We start from the raw sequence: 18,883 nt of genomic DNA, 5'->3' as shown, positions 1-18,883 counted from the left end.
TATTGGAATTAATTATATAGCAAAAATATGCGTGTTATATTCGAGTAATTACGGTACTTCTCGTTGGCTGCTCATAAGAACATCAGGGGCACTGGCTCGCAACGAATCCAACAAAACCACCCAGAGCTGCCACCCAGGAACGTGGCGCCCTACGTTTTTCATCCAGCCAGAGATATTTGCACTGCCCCACACCTCCGGCTACTCCCTGGATGAACTAATCCGCGTTCCAGTGGCAGCTCTAGTGCTGCTGAGGGTATTCCTCCGGCGCCTGAGGTGACCTAACAACAACAACAACAGCATCCCCGGTAGCAACTCTATCATAGGCGCCGTTCGAGGAGATGCGAACACAGATGCTACAAGCTAAAAGGAGCTGCTAGCCAGCACCCCCGAAGCTCCCATGAGCAGCGGAGCGATCGCTGATAAAACACTGCTGCTCGTTGGCTGCTCATAAGAACATCAGGGGGCTGGCTCGCAACTCCCCGCAATAGCAACCACGGTAGCAACTCTATCATAGGCGCCGTTTGAGGGGATGCGACCACAGATGCTACAAGCTAAAAGGAGCCGCTAGCCAGCGCCCCCGAAGCTCCCATGAGCAGCGGAGCGGTCGCTGATAAAAGACTGCTGCTCGTTGGCAAGTGGTCGTGCTTTATCCGATTGTGAGGACATTTGTGTGCATCATTTTCGGAATATTTTGAAGGGAATAGTACAACAGCAAACAGCCCATCGATAGCGAACGTGAGGGTGGAGTGTTTGTTCCGTTTACGAGTGCGTTGTGTGGAAAAAAAAAACCGAAGCCCCCCACCCCTTTTGTGCCCCTCTCCCCTCGGCGAAATCTGCCCAATTTTAGTTAGATTAAACACTTTATTTCTATTAAACCAATAGTTATGTGTTACTTTGTTAATAGATGGGGAATTAAAAGAAATAAAACATTTTTCCAATCCAATATCCTGTTTTTGGGTTTTTTTCAGAGGGCTGGAACAAATTAATTTTTTTTCCATTCATTTCAATGGGAAACGTCCGCTCGAGTTACGAGAACCTCGTCATACGATCTCAGTCTTGGAACGGATTACGCTCGTATGTCGAGGTACCACTGTACTGGAGCTTTTTAGACATCAGAACCGGGCCCGGAGTATCATTTCCCCGGTAAAAAGACAGCGATGAATGTCGATACGTCCTTACGTGAAGTGACAAAAAATGCACTAAAATTAGGTCAAATCCACTTCCTATCAACATTTATTGACTGAATACAAATACTGGAGCTTTTGAGACATTACAACCAGGCCAGGGGGGTGATTTCCTCGGGAAAAGACAGCGATGGACGTCAATGGCGAAATGGCAAAAATTAAACTGGGATAAAATCCACATCCTAGCAGCATTTAGTGATTAAATACAAACACTGGAGCTTAAATACAAATACTGGATCTTTTCAGATATCAGAACCGGGCCCACAATTGAAATATTATTTAGGAATATAGCCATATTTTACTCACCAAAAATCATTTTTAACTGTACACAATATCCATCCTCCTTTCTTTCTTCCTTCTTTCCTATCGCCATCGAAGCTAATGATGAAAGTTGAGCCTGTCCTGTCATATTTCTGGCATAGTCAGTTTTGAAAATGGCTTTAAATCAACACAACAATATACTATTTGCTTCTGGAGCTAAGTTAGCGGACTGAAAGTGCCGCACACACCATTTTCCCGGCTGTAACAGGCTTGCTAGCTTCGGAGTTGACCGCCCTTTCTTAATGATGTCCATTTTTTTGTGGAAAAGTCCATCTGGAAAATAGCTTTGTGAGCGAATCTGCAACAGAATCCATTTGTTTTTGCTTCTGTCGGCCATTGTGGGTGGAGTTTGCGATCTCTGGCTGCTTTGGCCCGCCTACTAGCCAATCATAGTTGGTGAAAGCAATGACGTATCCCAGCCAGCAAAATGCCAACGCCTATGAAAAATCATTGTGGGGTTGCCAATTCGAAATCTGATTGGTTAAAAGCAACAGTCTTGTTTAATGCAGCAGACCCCGCAGAAATGATTTTGAAGGATTTGAGGCAGATCTGATTTGGCAACAATTAATGGCTGAAATGTGATTGGTTAAATGCTTCAATATGAAAACACATCTGGAAGCAGTGCAACCAGGGGGGAAAGCAATGAAAGGAAGCTAACAGACCATTTGGAATAATAAGTATTGATGGACAAAATATATGATTCAGATATTTCTTAGGCCAGCAGAGAAGGCCTTGAAGGCCCTGACGGACCGCCACTGCTTGAATTATAGTGTGGTTTGTCTCATCTCATTTTCTACCGCTTTATCCGAAGTTGGGTCGCAGGTGCAGCAGCTTCAACAGGGAGGCCCAGACGTCCCTCTCCTCAGCCACTTAATCCAGCGTGTCCGAAGTCAGCCCCGTGGCCTCCTCCCGGTGGGACGTGCCCAGAACATCTCACGGGGTAGGCGTCCAGGTGGCATCCTAATCAAATGCCCGAGCCAACTCATCTGGCTTCTCTCGATCCGGAGGAGCAGCGGCTCTACTCCAAGCCCCTCCCAGATGACCGAGGTTCTCACCTTATCTCTAAGAGAGACTCCGGACATACTGCGGAGGAAACTCATTTCAGTCGCTTGTATCCGGGATCTCGTTCTTTCGGTCACGACCCATAGCTCGTGACCATAGATGAGGGTAGGAACGTAGATCGACCGGTAAATAGAGAGCCTCGCCTTTTGGCTAAGCTCCTTCTTCACTGCAACAATGCAGACACTGCACCGATCCGCCTGTCTATATCCCGTTCCATTCTTCCCTCACTCGTGAACAAGACCCCAAGGTACTTAAACTCCTCCACCTGGGGAAGGATCTGATCACGGAGAGGACACGCCACCTTTTTCTGACTGAGGACCATGGTCTCAGTTTTGGAGGTGCTGAATCTCATCCCAACCGGTTCACACTCAGTTGTGAATCATTCTAGCGAGAGTTGGAGATCACGGCTTGATGAAGCCAAGAGAACCACATCTTCTGCAAAAAGCAGGGATACAACGCTGAGGCCACCAAACCGGAGCCCCTCAACGCCATGGCTGCGCCTAGATCTTCTGTCCATAGAAGTGATGAACAGAGTCGGTGACATAGGGCAGCCCTGGCTGAGTCCAAACCCACTGGAAACGCACCCGATTTACTACACAGGCCAGACTCTGACACCGGACATAAAGGGACCATAGCAGGGGTTCCGGAACCCCATACTCCTGGAGTACCCCCAAGATTCCCTGGGCGACATGGTCGAACACCTTCTCCAAGTTATACAAAGCACATGTAGACTGGTTGGGCGACCTCCCATGCCCCCCGAGAACCTCGGTGTGCCAATCCAGAGGCACTGTCCCTGATGTCCACGCGGTGTTGCAGAGGCGTGTCAACCAAGACAACCCCAAAACATACAGAGCCTTTAGAAACTCTGGGCGTATTGCGCTTTTTAACCACCTCGGTGACATCAACCCCAGAGATAAGAGAGTCCGCCCCAGTGTCCCCCGGCTCTGCATCCTCATGGGAAGGCATGTCGGTGGAATTGAGGAGTTCTTCCAAGTATTCGGGCCACCGATTCACAACATTCCCAGTTGAGGTCATCAGTGTCCCATCCCCACTATACACTGTTGATGGTGCACTGCTTCCCCCTCCTGAGATCTCGGCTGGTGGGCCAGAATTTCCTTGAACCCACCTGGAAGTCGTTCTCCATGGCCTCACCGAACTCCTCCCATGCCCGGAATTTTGCCTCGGAGACGACCAGAGTCGCGTGCCGTCAGCTGCCTGCGGAGTCCCATGGGCCAAAAGGGCCTGGTAGGATTCCTTTTTCATCTATTACCGCTGGTGTCCACCAGCGGGTTCTGGGGGCGCCGCCACGACAGGCACCGACAACCTTGCGGCCGCAGCTCCGGTCTGCCGCCTCAGCAATAGAAGCGCGGAACATGGTCCACTCGGACTCAAATGTCCCCCGCCTCTTCCCAGAAATGAGACAAACTCTGTTGAAGGTGGGAATTGAGACTCCTTCTGACAGGGGACTCCGTCAGGCGTTCCCGGCAGACCCTCACAAAACTGTACTTGTATTATAGAGTGTGGATTGTTATTACCAACAGTTAAATGAATGAGAACACAATGGCGTTTGGCAGAGGATAAGCGTGACTCCTCAAACAAATTAAAATTATGAAAACACCCCATGAATATACAGTACAGTGGTACCTCGAGATAAGAGCTTAATCCGTTCCGGGACTGAGCTCGTATGACAAGATTCTCGTAACTCGAGCGGAAGTTTCCCATTGAAATGAATGGGAAACAAATTAATTCGTTCCAACTCTGAAAAAAACACCAAAAACAGGATATTGGATTGAAAAAAATGTTTTATTTCTTATAAATCGCCATATATTGACAAAGTAATAAATAACAAGTGGTTTGATAGTAATAATGTGTTTAATAGGAGTAAAATTAGACATTTCGCGGAGGGTAGACAGCAGCATACACGGAGGCGGGGGGGCTGTTCGGGGGGGCTTTATCCACGGCAACAATGCACTCGTAAACGAACAAACAAATTTAAATTAACTTGGATAACTATATACAGACACTCAACGTTTAATGTAACTTCAAACAAAACTAAATTCAAAATTTGTTGTAATCTTTTTTACCTTACGTAGTACTACGGGTTGACACCACCTGGCCGCTCCGCCGAAGTCTTCAAACGAACGCATCAAGAGTTGTTTGTTTTTGTCTACCCTTCAAAATATTTCGATAATGTCGCATACAAATGTCATCACAATAGGATAACGCACGACCACTTGCCAACGAGAAATAGTCTTTAAAGAACGATCGCAGGAGCATCTTTCCTTAGAAAGAATAACAGGAAATACAATAGTTGAGCTTACCCACGTATTGATTGTGGGTAATGAAGTTTTATTCTGAGAAAGGTTGCCATTGCCTATGGGTGTTGTGTGCACGAGTATAATTCATTACCCAGAAAGCCCTCTTTTTGCCCGCGCGTTGTGCGTTTCCTGGTCGTGTGAGAAACTCGTCTGAATTAATCGTTCCGTGCTCGTAGATATTGTTATACAGGAAAGATATGCAAAAAAAATGCCATGGCCACCTGGCTTGGTCGCATCACGAAATTTTGACCGCATCACGGGCGAATTATTCGATCGAAATTTCCCCCATAAGACGAGCATTTTGTATGACGAGCGGTCGTATTACGAGGTACCACTGTAATTGTTATTTGCGTCTTTGAATGATGCAGCTGGAAAATTGTAATTTCTGTAATTAGAAAGCATCAGGCTCTCATCAAGAGAGACTTATTTCTTTTTTCAAATTGAATAATTCTATATTTTACATTTACAAAGACTAATAATGTGCTTTTGATTCATACAGTATCGCAGAAATACCACGTGTCATGATTTTTCTTAAGATTTTCCCTTCAAAGTAACATTTTGTTGGAGTAATCATTATTATAAATGTGTTTGCAATGCTTATTTAGGAATATAAAGCCTTATAATATACATGCTTACTATATTAATCAATATATTTGCTTATTAGGAATAGTAATGCTCATCCTAAATGTGTAACTATATTAAACAATATATATATATATATATATATATATATATATATATATATATATATATATATATATATATATGTGTTGATCGCTTTTATGTTAGAGTTAGAATTAATGTGCTTTCAACGAAGACAAACGCTTACTCCAAGGTCACTCTCCAGGACAGCTGGCTCCAGCTAGAGACTTAACAATTCACTGAGTCCTTGCTCCGAGGACTGATTACTGGAAGATACGCCTCAACCCTTTCCCCAGATACAAGTTCGCAATGAAGATCTGTGAAGGACGCTTAAATTGTTGTTGATTCAGCGGATGGCTATCAATCAACCTCCGGGATTAATCGCATATTGTTTTAAATTGTGACGCTAGGTTTGACGCTAGGTTTGCTTGATATGGAATTGTTTAGTTTCTTGCTTACGCAATTGGATCGAATCGATAACCTTGTAATAATAATAATAATAATAATAATAATCGGACATAGGCCATGTCGTCATTACCACAACACAAAAAAAGCCTACTTGTCATCACACGCAGTAACTGCGTGTGACGAAATTGATGGTGCTTCTCCATAAGCTACGTTTAATCGGCAAAAGACCTAAATAAGTGTAAGTTACGGACTTGTAATTTGTCATTCCGCTGTTGTGGATACAGGTCGCTTACCTCTCGATTACATACAGGTCGCTTACCTCTCGATTACCGCACACTGTCTGCCACTTACCTTCCTTCAAGTCAGCTGTTCAGCTTCAAGTAATTGTTTTGATTTGAGGCCTTAAATGGGCAGGACAAAATGCCGCTCGGGAGAATAATCTTGACCTGACGAGCGGGTGGATGTATTCTCTTCTTGCAAGAATTAAATGGAGATGTGACTACAGATGCCTTTTTTATTGAAAGCTGAGTTTGGAAATACCTAAGGATAAACCTAACACATTTGTACAACCTATTAAAACCATGAATATGTAATTGAAAATTGGGAATTGGGGGGTTGCTTATATGCGAGAAATTGTAAAATTCAAAAATTTGAAGGCAATTTTCAGGGTGCGGTTTATGTGCGACTAAATACGGTAGATTTTTGTATGGCCCTGACCGCTTGAGTGACTGGTTTTATTTCTTACCGGCACGCTACGTATTGCGATCAACCCAGCGGATGTTCACCCTAACAATACAGTGGTACCTCGTCATACGACCGCTCGTCATACAAAATTCTCGTCTTACGGCGGAAATTTCGATCGAATAATTCGCCCGTCATGCGATCAAAATTTCGTGATGCGACCAAGCCAGGTGGCCATGGCACTGTCTTTTTTGCATATCTTTCGTGTATAACAATATCTACGAGCACGGAACGATTAATTCAGACGAGTTTCTATACGACCAGGAAACGCACAACGCGCATGCGCGGGCAAAAAGAGGGCTTTCTGGGTAATGAAGTATACTTGTGCACACAACACCCATAGGCAATGGCAACCTTTCTCAGAATAAAACTTCATTACCCACAATCAATACGTGGGTAAGCTCAACTATTGTATTTCCTGTTATTCTTTCTAAGGAAAGAAGCTCCCGCGATCGTTCTTTAAAGACTATTTCTCGTTGGCAAGTGGTCGTGCGTTATCCTATTGTGAGGACATTTGTGTGCATCATTTTGGGAATATTTTGAAGGCAATACAACAGCAAACAGTCCATCGATAGCGAACGTGAGGGTGGAGGCGTGGCAAACCGCCAACCCGGAAAACGAAGGTAACAAAAGATTACAACAAAATTAGAATTCAGTTTTGTGTAAAGTTACATTAAACGTATGTTTGAGTGTCTGTATATATTAATCCAAGTTAATTTAAATTTGTTTGTTCCGTTTACGAGTGCGTTGTCATGGAAAAAAAACGAACCCCACCCCCCCACACGTCTCTCTCCCGTCGGCGAAATCTGCCCAATTTTAGTTAGATTAAACACATTTTATTACTATTAAACCACTAGTTATGTGTTACTTTGTTAATAGATGGCGAATTAGAAGAAATAAAACATTTTTTCCAATCCAATATACTGTTTTTGGTGTTTTTTCAGAGGGCTGGAACGAATTAATTTGTTTTCCATTCATTTCAATGGAAAACGTCCGCTCGAGTTACGAGAATCTCGTCATACGATCTCAGTTCCGGAACGGATTAAGCTCGTATCTCGAGGTACCACTGTACTCGTAAACGGAACAAACAAATTTAAATTAACTTGGATTAATATATACAGACACTCAAACAAACGTTTAATGTAACTTTACACAAAACTGAATTCTAATTTTGTTGTAATCTTTTGTTACCTTCGTTTTCCACTTGCCAACGAGAAATAGTCTTTAAAGAACGATTGCGGGAGCTTCTTTCCTTAGAAAGAATAACAGGAAATACAATAGTTGAGCTTACCCACGTATTGATTGTGGGTAATGAAGTTTTATTCTGAGAAAGGTTGCCATTGCCTATGGGTGTTGCGTGCACGAGTAAACTTCATTACCCAGAAAGCCCTCTTTTTGCCCGCGCGTTGTGCGTTTCCTGGTCGTATGAGAAACTCGTCTGAATTAATCGTTCCGTGCTCGTAGATATTGTTATACACGAAAGATATGCAAAAAAGACCTGGCTTGGTCGCATCACGAAATTTTGATCGCATGACGGGAGAATTATTCGATCGAAATTTCCCCCATAAGACGAGCATTTTGTATGACGAGCGGTCGTATTACGAGGTACCACTGTACCTGGAATCAAGTTCCCGGAATACAGAACATGTTGAAGGCCCAACTCTTTATATCAGATACAGAAATTGAGGAGTTTGACGGTTTAGTAGATGTTTAACTGCTTTAACTTCTATTAACTTGTGTATCTTTTACCTCAATAATGCACTACCAAACTTAGTTTTGCTCGTGCCGTCTTAAAAAAACCCGATAGCAGCTAGCCTAAGATACGCTAGCAGCTAACATAACATAGGTAGACTAGCGGCTAGCATAACATATGCTAGCCTAGTGTTATGCTAGCGCCTTTTCCGACGAAGCGCCCTATGTATTGACAAAAAACAGAAACTGAGACTGCACCCTATCAGACGGTGCGTTTTATAGGTGTGAAAATACGGTACCACGAAACGGAACACTAAAGAGATCTGGAAAAATATTAAAAAACTGTCAGGAAATACTTCAAAGCACAAACAAATAAAGGAACTACAATTGAAGGGGAAAACACTGATCCAGGGACGTAGCAACAACTTTATTTGATTTATAGACTCCGTTAAAGAACTGACACATAGCGTCCCTCAAATAGAATATCACCCACCATAACCACTAATCACCAATGAACCCATTCTTAATCTTAACATAGTTTTGCAATTACAAGTTGAAAAAGCAGTATCTGGCCTCAAAAGCTAAAGATGTGTTTAATATGGATGTAACATTTCTGAAATACCAAAAATAATCTCTCATCGCTCCAATAACCACTATTGTAAACAAATCCATAAATGACTCTTCCCTGAACCCTGCAAGTGTTCAGTTATCACACCGGTGCTCAAATCAGGGAACCCCGCAATAACCAACAACTAAAGACATAAGCATCCTTCCAGCCATCTCAAAAGTCTTGTAAAAGAGTATCGGAGCAAATTATGGATCACATTAACAGAGCTGCCAACCTCTGTTGACCCCATTTCAGGAGTACCCTTGTCCCATTTCCGGAGTGAATGCGATTCACGCAAAATCCATATAAAATGTAAAAAAATAAGCGTAGGACAATTTAAATCAAACTTGTATCATCATGTTTTCACATTAACTGAAATATTGTGTTTTTGTAAACTATTGAAAAAGTACAGCATCATGAAAACAAGTTTATCTTTGTGGTTGGGTCCTTCTACGTGCATTTTACAGTCAGTAATTCCAACATGTGTCACGCTGAAGTCGCACTTGCATGTTATGCAATGCGCATATATCGGTCCTTTTGGTGACGGACGGCTTGAACATGGGATACCAATAAACTTCTCGGAGTTTCTGGGTTTCTTATTAAAAGTTTCATCCAAATTGCCATCCATTTTGAGCTTATCCCAAGTAGGGATATTGGATTGGATTGGAACTTTACTTAATCCCGTATTTGGGAAATTTCCTTGGTTGCAGGAGCAAGACAGTAGCAAGCACAGACCAAGCTACGCGACTGGGTGGGGTCAAATTGCAAAGGTCGCAAAACAATAAGGCAAAAAGCACAAAGTAAAAGGCAAAGTATATGGGAAAGCATTAAGAAATATTAAAATGCAATTAAAAAAGATAGAAAAGCAGCAAAAACACAAAACGAGCAAGATCGGACGGAGCTGCCGCTACCGGCTGCCACTTGAGCGGCGCCATCTTGGTTGCAGTAGCAAAAATGGATACAGACAAGAAAAAGACATTGTAAAGTTAGATAAAACTGGAACCACACACAGGAAGACTTCCACAAGGTGGGGGACTTCCGCAGACTGAGACCGAGGTTGAAAATTTGAAGAACCACTCTTCCAGGCTTATCCGCACAGACCCTCTGTTGTCTGGAGCTGAAGAATCAACAGCAACAGAGTACAACACTTCAGATACTCTGTTTCCGGCCTGGAAAGCGCTGACAGCTCTTCCATCTTATCAGGGAGGGATCTCACGTTCCCCAGGATGATAGATGGAACGATTGGTCTGAAGCATCGCTTCTTCTTCCGGCACATTTGTCAAGCTCCGGATTTCCAGCGGCATCAAGGTGTTGCTTTTTCTACTGCGTATTGTTCACAGCTGATACCATGTGTATGACAGCGGAGGCATGGCTGAATGATTCCAAAAAAGAGCTAGCAGAAAGAAACCAAACTAATAGAACAAAGAATGTTGTAAAAACAATGAAGTATAAAGTACAAAGTAATGTAAAAGGGAATGTATTAAGAAATATTAAAATGCAATAAAAAAGATAGAAAGGCTGTAAAACAAAAAAACGAATAAAAGCGGACAGAGCTACTGCCACCGGCTGCCGCCTAACGGCGCCATCTTGAAAATAAAAAAATATATAAAAGATGCCGGAAGCCGTTGTGATGGGTTGAATTTTGAGGGATTTACATTGTAAATTTGTTACTTTTCCAAAATGGTGGCTTTAAAAAAAATTGAGTGAAAATTTGGGGGTACAGTGGTACCTCGACATACGAGCTTAATCCGTTCCGGGACTGAGCTCGTATGACAAGATTCTCGTAACTCGAGCGGAAGTTTCCCATTGAAATGAATGGGAAACAAATTAATTCGTTCCAACTCTCTGAAAAAAACACCAAAAACAGGATATTGGATTGAAAAAATGTTTTATTTCTTATAATTCGCCATATATTGACAAAGTAATAAATAACGAGTGGTTTAATAGAAATAAAGTGGGGGGGCTTCGTTTTTTTTTTCCCACACAACGCACTTGTAAACGGAACAAACACTCCACCCTCACGTTCGCTGTCGATGGGCTGTTTGCTGTCGTACTATTCCCTTCAAAATATTCCGAAAATGATGCACACAAATGTCCTCACAATCGGATAACGCACGACCACTTGCCAACGAGCAGCAGTCTTTTATCAGCGATCGCTCCGCTGCTCATGGGAGCTTCGGGGGCGCTGGCTAGCGGCTCCCTTTTAGCTTGTAGCATCTGTGTTCGCATCCCCTCGAACGGCGCCTATGATAGAGTTGCTACCGGGGATGCTGTTGTTGTTGTTGTTAGGTCACCTCAGGCGCCTGAGGAATACCCTCAGCAGCACTAGAGCTGCCACTGGAACGCGGATTAGTTCATCCAGGGAGTAGCCGGAGGTGTGGGGCAGTGCAAATATCTCTGGCTGGATGAAAAACGTAGGGCGCCACGTTCCTGGGTGGCAGCTCTGGGTGGTTTTGTTGGATTCGTTCCGAGCCAGTGCCCCTGATGTTCTTATGAGCAGCCAACGAGAAGTAATATAATACTCCTCGTATTAGATAAAAATAACAGGAAATGCAGCAGCTGAGCTGTGCACGAGTATACTTCATTACCCAGAAAGCCCTCTTTTCCCTGCGCATGCGCGTTGTGCCTTTCCTGGTCTGAATAACTCATCCGGTGCTCGTAAATATTGTTATACATGAAAGATATGCAAAAAAAAAAGCCATGGCCACCTGGCTTGGTCGCATCACGAAATTTTGACCACATCACGGGCGAATTATTCGATCGAAATTTCCCCCGTAAGACGAGCATTTTGTATGATGAGCGGTCGTATGACGAGGTACCACTGTATTTCCGGAGTTAAGGGATGTTTTCTGGAGTTCTGAAGTTTGCGTTGCATTTTCGGAGAAACTCCTGAAATTCCGGAGTAGTTGGCAGCCCCATTAACATTGGTCCATACACCCTTAACAGGCTGCAATTCGGCTTAAAAAAACATCATTCTACTGAAATGGCAGTTTGCTTCTTTCTAGAAAACGTAAAATCAAAACTATATAAAGGTGGGGTCATTGGTGCGGTCTTCATTGATCTCAAAAAGACTTTTGACACCATCAACCACTAAACTGTCTCATTTAAATTTCTCACCAAGCACACTAAATTGGATTGAATCATACTTATCTGTAAGATCACAGTGGGTCAGGATACAAAACACACAATCTACTTCGCAGAATTACAGTCTTGAGGTACCGCAGGGGTCAGTGCTAGGCCCACTGCTGGGCCCATTGGTCTGGAGTCTGTACATAAATAATCTGCCAAGTTGTTGTCCTTCAACTGTCACCTGCTAAATGTATGCCGATTATGCAGTTCTATATGTCCACACAAAAGACAAAAAACATGCTGCAAAGGAACTCACAGATGCAATGACGAGCATCAATAACTGGCTTGAAAAATCCCAACTACACTTAAATATATCTAAGACTGTCTGTATGTACTTATCAGAAAGAGCGACAAATAACAGTGACTCCAACGTTTGTGTCCAAGGAAAAGCAATCGATGTAGTCCAAGAATTTAAATTAGGAATCACTCAACGTTCAACTTGTCTTTCAATGACAAATAAAATACATGCTAAATAAAATTAAATTCAATTTGTCCAATTTTACGTTCATTAGAAACAATCTAACATCTGAGTCAGGAAAATTATATGTTAACACAATGATCATATCACACATGACTTGCTGCCTAACAAGTTGGTCATCGGCCACCAAAACAACACCAAAACCAATTGAAACTATTTAAAGCAGGGGTCCCCAAACTTTTTCCTGTGAGGGCCACATAACTTTTCCCTTCTCTGATGGGGGGCCGGTGTCAGTTTGTAACAGAAAAAGTGTGCCAATCGTAGGGGAGCTTAAAATTTTTATTGTTTTCCAGAAAGCCACACAACCAAATAACCCCCAGGTTCTTTACAGAAAAAAAGTCAAACAGGAAACAAATAATAACACTATTAATGAAATAATTACTAAATAACCCTCTCTGAGTTCTTCACAGAAAAAACAGGAAATAAATAACACCATTTATGAAATAAATAATAACTAAATAACTCTCTCTGGGTTCTTCATAGAAAAAAAAAGGCATGGAACATTAACTTTCTGTTGTGCCATGCACAATCTTCTCCCTTTGCTCTGAAGTTTATGCACGACACCACAACCGTCATTACAGAATCCCACGTCAACATTTTGCAGCACAGTGCTTGCTGGTGAATTCGGCAGTGGACTTGTAGCGGGGCGGTGAGACCCCTTTTTTCCAACTCCCGGTTCATGCATCCCATTATTAGACCGCAAGTTTCGGCCACCATGCTAGGAGCCCCGTCAGTCGTGATGCTAGCTGGCTTTGACCAGTCCAGGTCCAACTTCTCCATGGTTTAGCACACTTTGTCAAAAATATCCTCTCCCGTTGTAGTCCCTTTGAGACTTTGGAGGGCTGCCAGATCCTCGCAAATCTCAAAGTTTGCGCTATCTCCACGAATAAAAATGAGCAGTTGCGCTGTGTCTTGCACGTCTGTGCTTTCATCCAGTGCTAATGAAAAAAAGTCAAATTCTTTCGTCTTCTGCTGCAGCTGGGCATATACATTACTCCCGATTTCTTCAACGCGTCTGGTCATTGTACTCACCGACAGACTTACGGCATTAAATGCATCTTTCTTCTCGGGACACACCTCCTCCGCGACAGTATCCATACATTTCTTAACAAACTCTCCATCAGTGAAAGGCTTACCGCTGCTTGCTATCAATTTAGCAACCCGAAAGCTGGCCCGAACGGATGCCTGGTTCTGCTGAGATAGTAGTCCACTTTTTCGCTTTGAGAGTTTGTCTGCTCGTATTTGGCCTTGCAAGCTATCGTACTTGTGTTTGTGACGGGATTCATAGTGTCGGCAAAGATTGTATTCTTTGAATACCGCCACCGTCTCTTGACAAATGAGACAAACAGCCTTTTCTTTGCATTGAACAAAAAAATAATCGGTTGTCCACTCCAGGTTAAATACCCTGCATTCTGAATCAATTTTTCTCTTACCTAACTTTTTCGCCATTATTCCGTTCTCAAACAGGTTGCAGTTTTTATATGCTTGAATAGTCCGCGATGGTCCCAGGGCTCCGCCCTCACCTGCGATCGTCCAGATGTCTCGGTAACATTGCTCGTGCATGCAACGGTGGACGTGCCCGCATGCATCAAAGGGAAACTCTCCCCGCTCGTGTCACCAAAGAAGCAATGCGAAGCCCCGCTTCACTGGGATGATTTGTGGGCTCAGCAGGGGTGCAATGAACCAAACACAAGATTAAAACGTCCCAGTCTTCAAGGCCAAATAGGAAAAAAATCCGATAGCGTCTCTGGTATTGTTCAGAGGGCCGGTCCAAATGTGCCGGCGGGCCGTAGTTTGGTGACCCCTGATTTAAAGCATGCTTTGAAAGTATTGGACAGAAAGCAAAAAAACACCATGACTGTCAGATATAAAAAAAACACACGCCTGAACTGGAATAATACTATTAAATATGTGGATGCCTCCTCCACTGCAAGAATTTGTACAAAAAAATTCCAACACATCAACAAGGGCTGGCTCTAGAGGTGACGTGTGGTTCCCTTCAAAAACTGTCCATTGAGCCATGTCCGTGCCGCACATACCTGGAACTCAATATCAATTAACTTATGTGAAATTGTTATGTTAAATTATGTGAACTCCCGTCTCTGAACCGCTTCGACAATCATCTTAAAGCCTGTCTTTTCCACGAACCAAATTTCAATCTCAACACTGTCTAAAATTGCTATGTGTGTGCATGTGTGTCTAGCAAAGTGGTTCTTAACCTTGTTGGAACCCACCAGTTTCATATGCGCATTCACCGAATCCCACCAGTTTGATATGCGCATTCACCGAATCCCACCACTTTCATATGCACATTCACCGAATCCCACCAGTTTCATATGCGCATTCACTTAATACCACCAGTTTCATATGCGCATTCACAGAATCCCACCAGTTTCATATACGAATTCACCGAACCCTACTTTAGTGTAAAACAACAAGGGACCAAAAGACAGTTGTTGCACTCTAAAAAATATTTTGAAAAATGGGTTAGATGAGAAAGAAAAATTTCAGTTACACGCATAGCTCAGCAAACGTGTATACAGTTATGTACAGGTATACAGAAGGAGGAGTATGCCTTTTCGGAAAAAGTGAGGAAAACTGACGGTCAATTTCAAAAGAAAGGATGACGAATTTGACCTATTTAAGCAATGTTTGGGTGTTATTTTTGTTAAAACATTGTAAATCAAAATAAAAATATGACGAAAATAAAAACTCAAAATAGCGGTGCTGTTGCGTAGTTCATGCAAACTAACTTCAAGCGGAAATGACTAAGCCAAAGCACTGCAGTGTACACTGAAGAAGGTATAGATTTTTCAAATCTGTAGAGTTTAATGCTGGTCAGGAATACTCATCGATAATCCTTGCAAATGCTCAAAACTTGAGTTTACACACGTGCCTAAACGCTGATTGGTCGTAAGCAATGTTCCCTCTAACTTTTTGTTTGTCTGGACAGAAAGACAACCTCCCTGAGCACACTGAGTACCAATGTGAGCAACATCATCTTTGCTCGCTATGGGCACAGACCAGTATCACACCTGCCATAAGCAGGTGCATGTCTACTACACATAAATGATTTAGTAATAATAAAATGTAATGATTAATATCTATGAATGGGCGGCCCGGCGGATGAGTGGTTCGCGTCGGCCTCACAGCTCTGAGGTCCTGGGTTCAAATCCAGGTCGGTCCACCTGTGTTGAATTTGCATATTCTTCCTGGGCCTGCGTGGGTTTTTTCTGAGTACTGCGTTTTCCTCCCACATCCCAAAAAGATGCATTGTATGCTGATTGACCACTCTAAAATTGCCCCGAGGTATGGGTCTGAGTGTGCATGGCTGTCCGTCTCCTTGTTTCCTGCGATCGGCTGGCCAACAATACAGGGTGTCCCCCTTTGGTCAAGATGGCGCCATTCACGCGGGAGACAGTGGCAGTAGCTCTGTACACTCTTATGTTTTTCGTGTTTTACAGCCCTTCTATCTTTTTTTAATTACATTTTAATATTTCTTAATACATTCCTTTTTACTTTACTTTGTATTTTATACTTTTTACTTTAATGTTTTTAGTACTTTCCTTGTTCTGTTAGCCTGACTTCTTTGGGCTACTTCTTTTTTGGAACCATTCAGCCATGCCTACACTGTCACACACATGGGACTAGCTGTTACAATATGCAGCAGAAGGAGCAACATCTCAGTGCCGCCGGAGTTTCGGAGCTGGACAAAAGTGCTGGGAGAAGAGGCAACGCTTCTGACCAACCATTCCATCGTGGGATAAGATGGAAGAGCTGTTGGCGCTTACCAGCAACGGAGTTGAGGAGTCCTGCTCTGCTTCTGTTTTCTTCAGCTCCAGACTACTGAGGAACTGTGCAGATAAGCTTGGAAGAGTGCCTCTGCATATTCTCTACCTCGGTCACAGTCTGCAGAAGTTCCCCATCTCGTAGAAGACTTTCTGTGTGTGGTTCCAGTTTTTGTCCAACTTTACAACGTCTTTTTGAGTCTATCCGTTTTTGCTACCGAAACCAAGATGGCAGCTGGTGGCGGTAGCTCCGTCCACTCTTGCTCGTTTTGTGTTTTTGCTGCTTTTCTGTCTTAATGATTTGATTTGATGATTCTTAATGATCCCATTGACTTTGATTTGCTTTGTACTTTGTGCTTTTGCTTTGTTGTTCTACGGCCTTTGCGACTGTACTGTCTAACTTATAACTATGCCTTTTCTTGCGACTGTCACAATATAATTTCCCGAATACGGGATGAACAAAGTTATCCAATCCAAGCCCCTGGCCCAAAGTCAGCAGGGATAGGCTCCAGCACCCCCCAAGAGTGATAGTGGATAAAGCGGTTCAGAAAATGAATGAACAAATATCTATAAATAAAACATCTTCAAAAATGCCATTAGAATAATGCCAAATCCGATTTAAATATTACTTTATTTTACACATCTGTCCTTCTCACTTCTCATTCTTGTTCCAATTACTTTTCTGCTGAACGTGACTTGAGATAGTCAAGTTTCCATTTATATGCAATATTTTCCCATGATTTTGCTTTGATTTATTTAATAAGGGATAGCACATATTAATGAACATTTATATTCATGTTAATGAACATATATATGTAGATTGTAGCCAAGGGCTAATTTCCATTTATATTCCATTGTGTAGGTTGAAGAGAAACGATCACACACACATACTAGACACACACGCACACAACCACACACACAGCAGATTTAGACAGTTCTCACACGATTTCACCACTTGTTCTTCTATTTGCACAGTAAAGTGAAAAGGAATGTATTAAGAAATATTAAAATGTAATCAATAAAAAGATAGAAGGGCTGTAAAACACGAAAAACATAAGAGTGGAGAGAGCTACTGCCACGTGAACGGCGCCATCATGGGAAAAAAAACAACTGGATTTTATTTTGTGCGCTCTAGATGATTTGATGTGCGCGGAGAAGACGAGAGTAGTGCGCAATTGTGCACGCGCGCAGTTTAGAGGGAACATTGGTCGTAAGGTAGGACGCCATTCCAAGTCATTTACAAATGTCATTTTCGGAAAAATTTCCGCCAGCTAGTTTCCAGGTGCTCCCCGGAACACATTTTTTCTGTCGTGACGGGAGTTATAAATCATCCAACCGTCCATAAATCAACTCTGCTTTCAGCTTTAACAAGTAAATGCATGTGTGTGTGTGTGGGGACCTGGAAACTTGCTGGCGGAAATTCTTTCGAAGATGACGTTTGTAAATTACGTGGAAAGGCGTCCTACCTTAGAACTAAATTGGGCCAGTGTGGCCAGCAGCCTCATGTCTCGCCGAGTCTTCCCTTCATGACAAAAAAGGTGTTCCGGGGAGCACCTGGAAGCTCGCTGGCTGAATTTCTTCCAAAAATGATGTTTGTAAATGACATGGAAAGGTGTCCTACCTCACGGCCAATCAGCCACGCGTTAAAGGGACATTGTGTAAAAACAATGATTCATACATCAACTCTGCTTTCAGATTTAACAAAAAAGATTGAGTTTACACACTTAGAGACGGTGATGAAATTCAATCACTCGTGTATTAGGGTCCGACAGCCGTTTCTGGATACCATAAAAAATTTCAACTCTACGATGCACGGTTTGGACAAAGGTAGCGAGAGAATCCTAACATAACCACACAACACACCCACATCCACAAATTTCACTTTATAAGGATTATTATGGATGATGATATGTTTTTTTTTTCAAATTCAAGATGAGTGGATGTGTCTTGACCTCCGTGGCAGAGGCTCCACCGAACCCGAGACCGACTCACCGAACCTCTCAGGATTCGATTGAACCCATTTTAAGAACCACTGGTCTAGTACGTGTCATTGTTTACATATGTTCATTAACATGAATATAAAAACTCAATTGCAACAATTTTCAAGGCGTTCAATGACCCGTACAACCCCTCATATAAACATTTTTATCATTTTATGATGAAAATAATCGTACATATTTATTGGTTTTTAATTATGACGGCTGCCCGAGGGAAACCCTAACTATTGGTTCCTGATGCGGCCCCTGGTAGCAGAGTATGCGAGAGATTGCTTATCATAACAGTATCGCTCTCTTTCTCGCTGCATCTCCTCGCGTAAAGATATCTACAAGCATCGGCCGTACGTTTTGCATTTTTTACGTGTTTTTTGCATTAAACAGTGCAGAGTGAAGTGAAAAAAGAATGGGTCCAAAGCAACGAAGGTTAGTAAGAAGCAAAAAAAGAGTATGATGCCAATCGATATAAAGTAAGAAAAAATAGAAACACGAGTGGGGTACCCGTGACTGAGCTGGTTC

At 42.7% G+C, this 18,883-nt stretch overlaps 1 protein-coding gene across 1 annotated transcript in view; it reads right to left on the bottom strand.

Annotated features, from left to right (window-relative positions):
• Positions 1–18,883, bottom strand: part of LOC144070280 (uncharacterized) — an 84,156-nt gene that overhangs the window by 19,485 nt on the left and 45,788 nt on the right. The window lies entirely within an intron of this gene.

Source organism: Stigmatopora argus, unplaced genomic scaffold, assembly GCF_051989625.1.
Source record: "Stigmatopora argus isolate UIUO_Sarg unplaced genomic scaffold, RoL_Sarg_1.0 HiC_scaffold_25, whole genome shotgun sequence".
Taxonomy (NCBI): Eukaryota; Metazoa; Chordata; class Actinopteri; order Syngnathiformes; family Syngnathidae; genus Stigmatopora; species Stigmatopora argus.
This window is presented reverse-complemented; position numbering and strand designations above follow the sequence as displayed.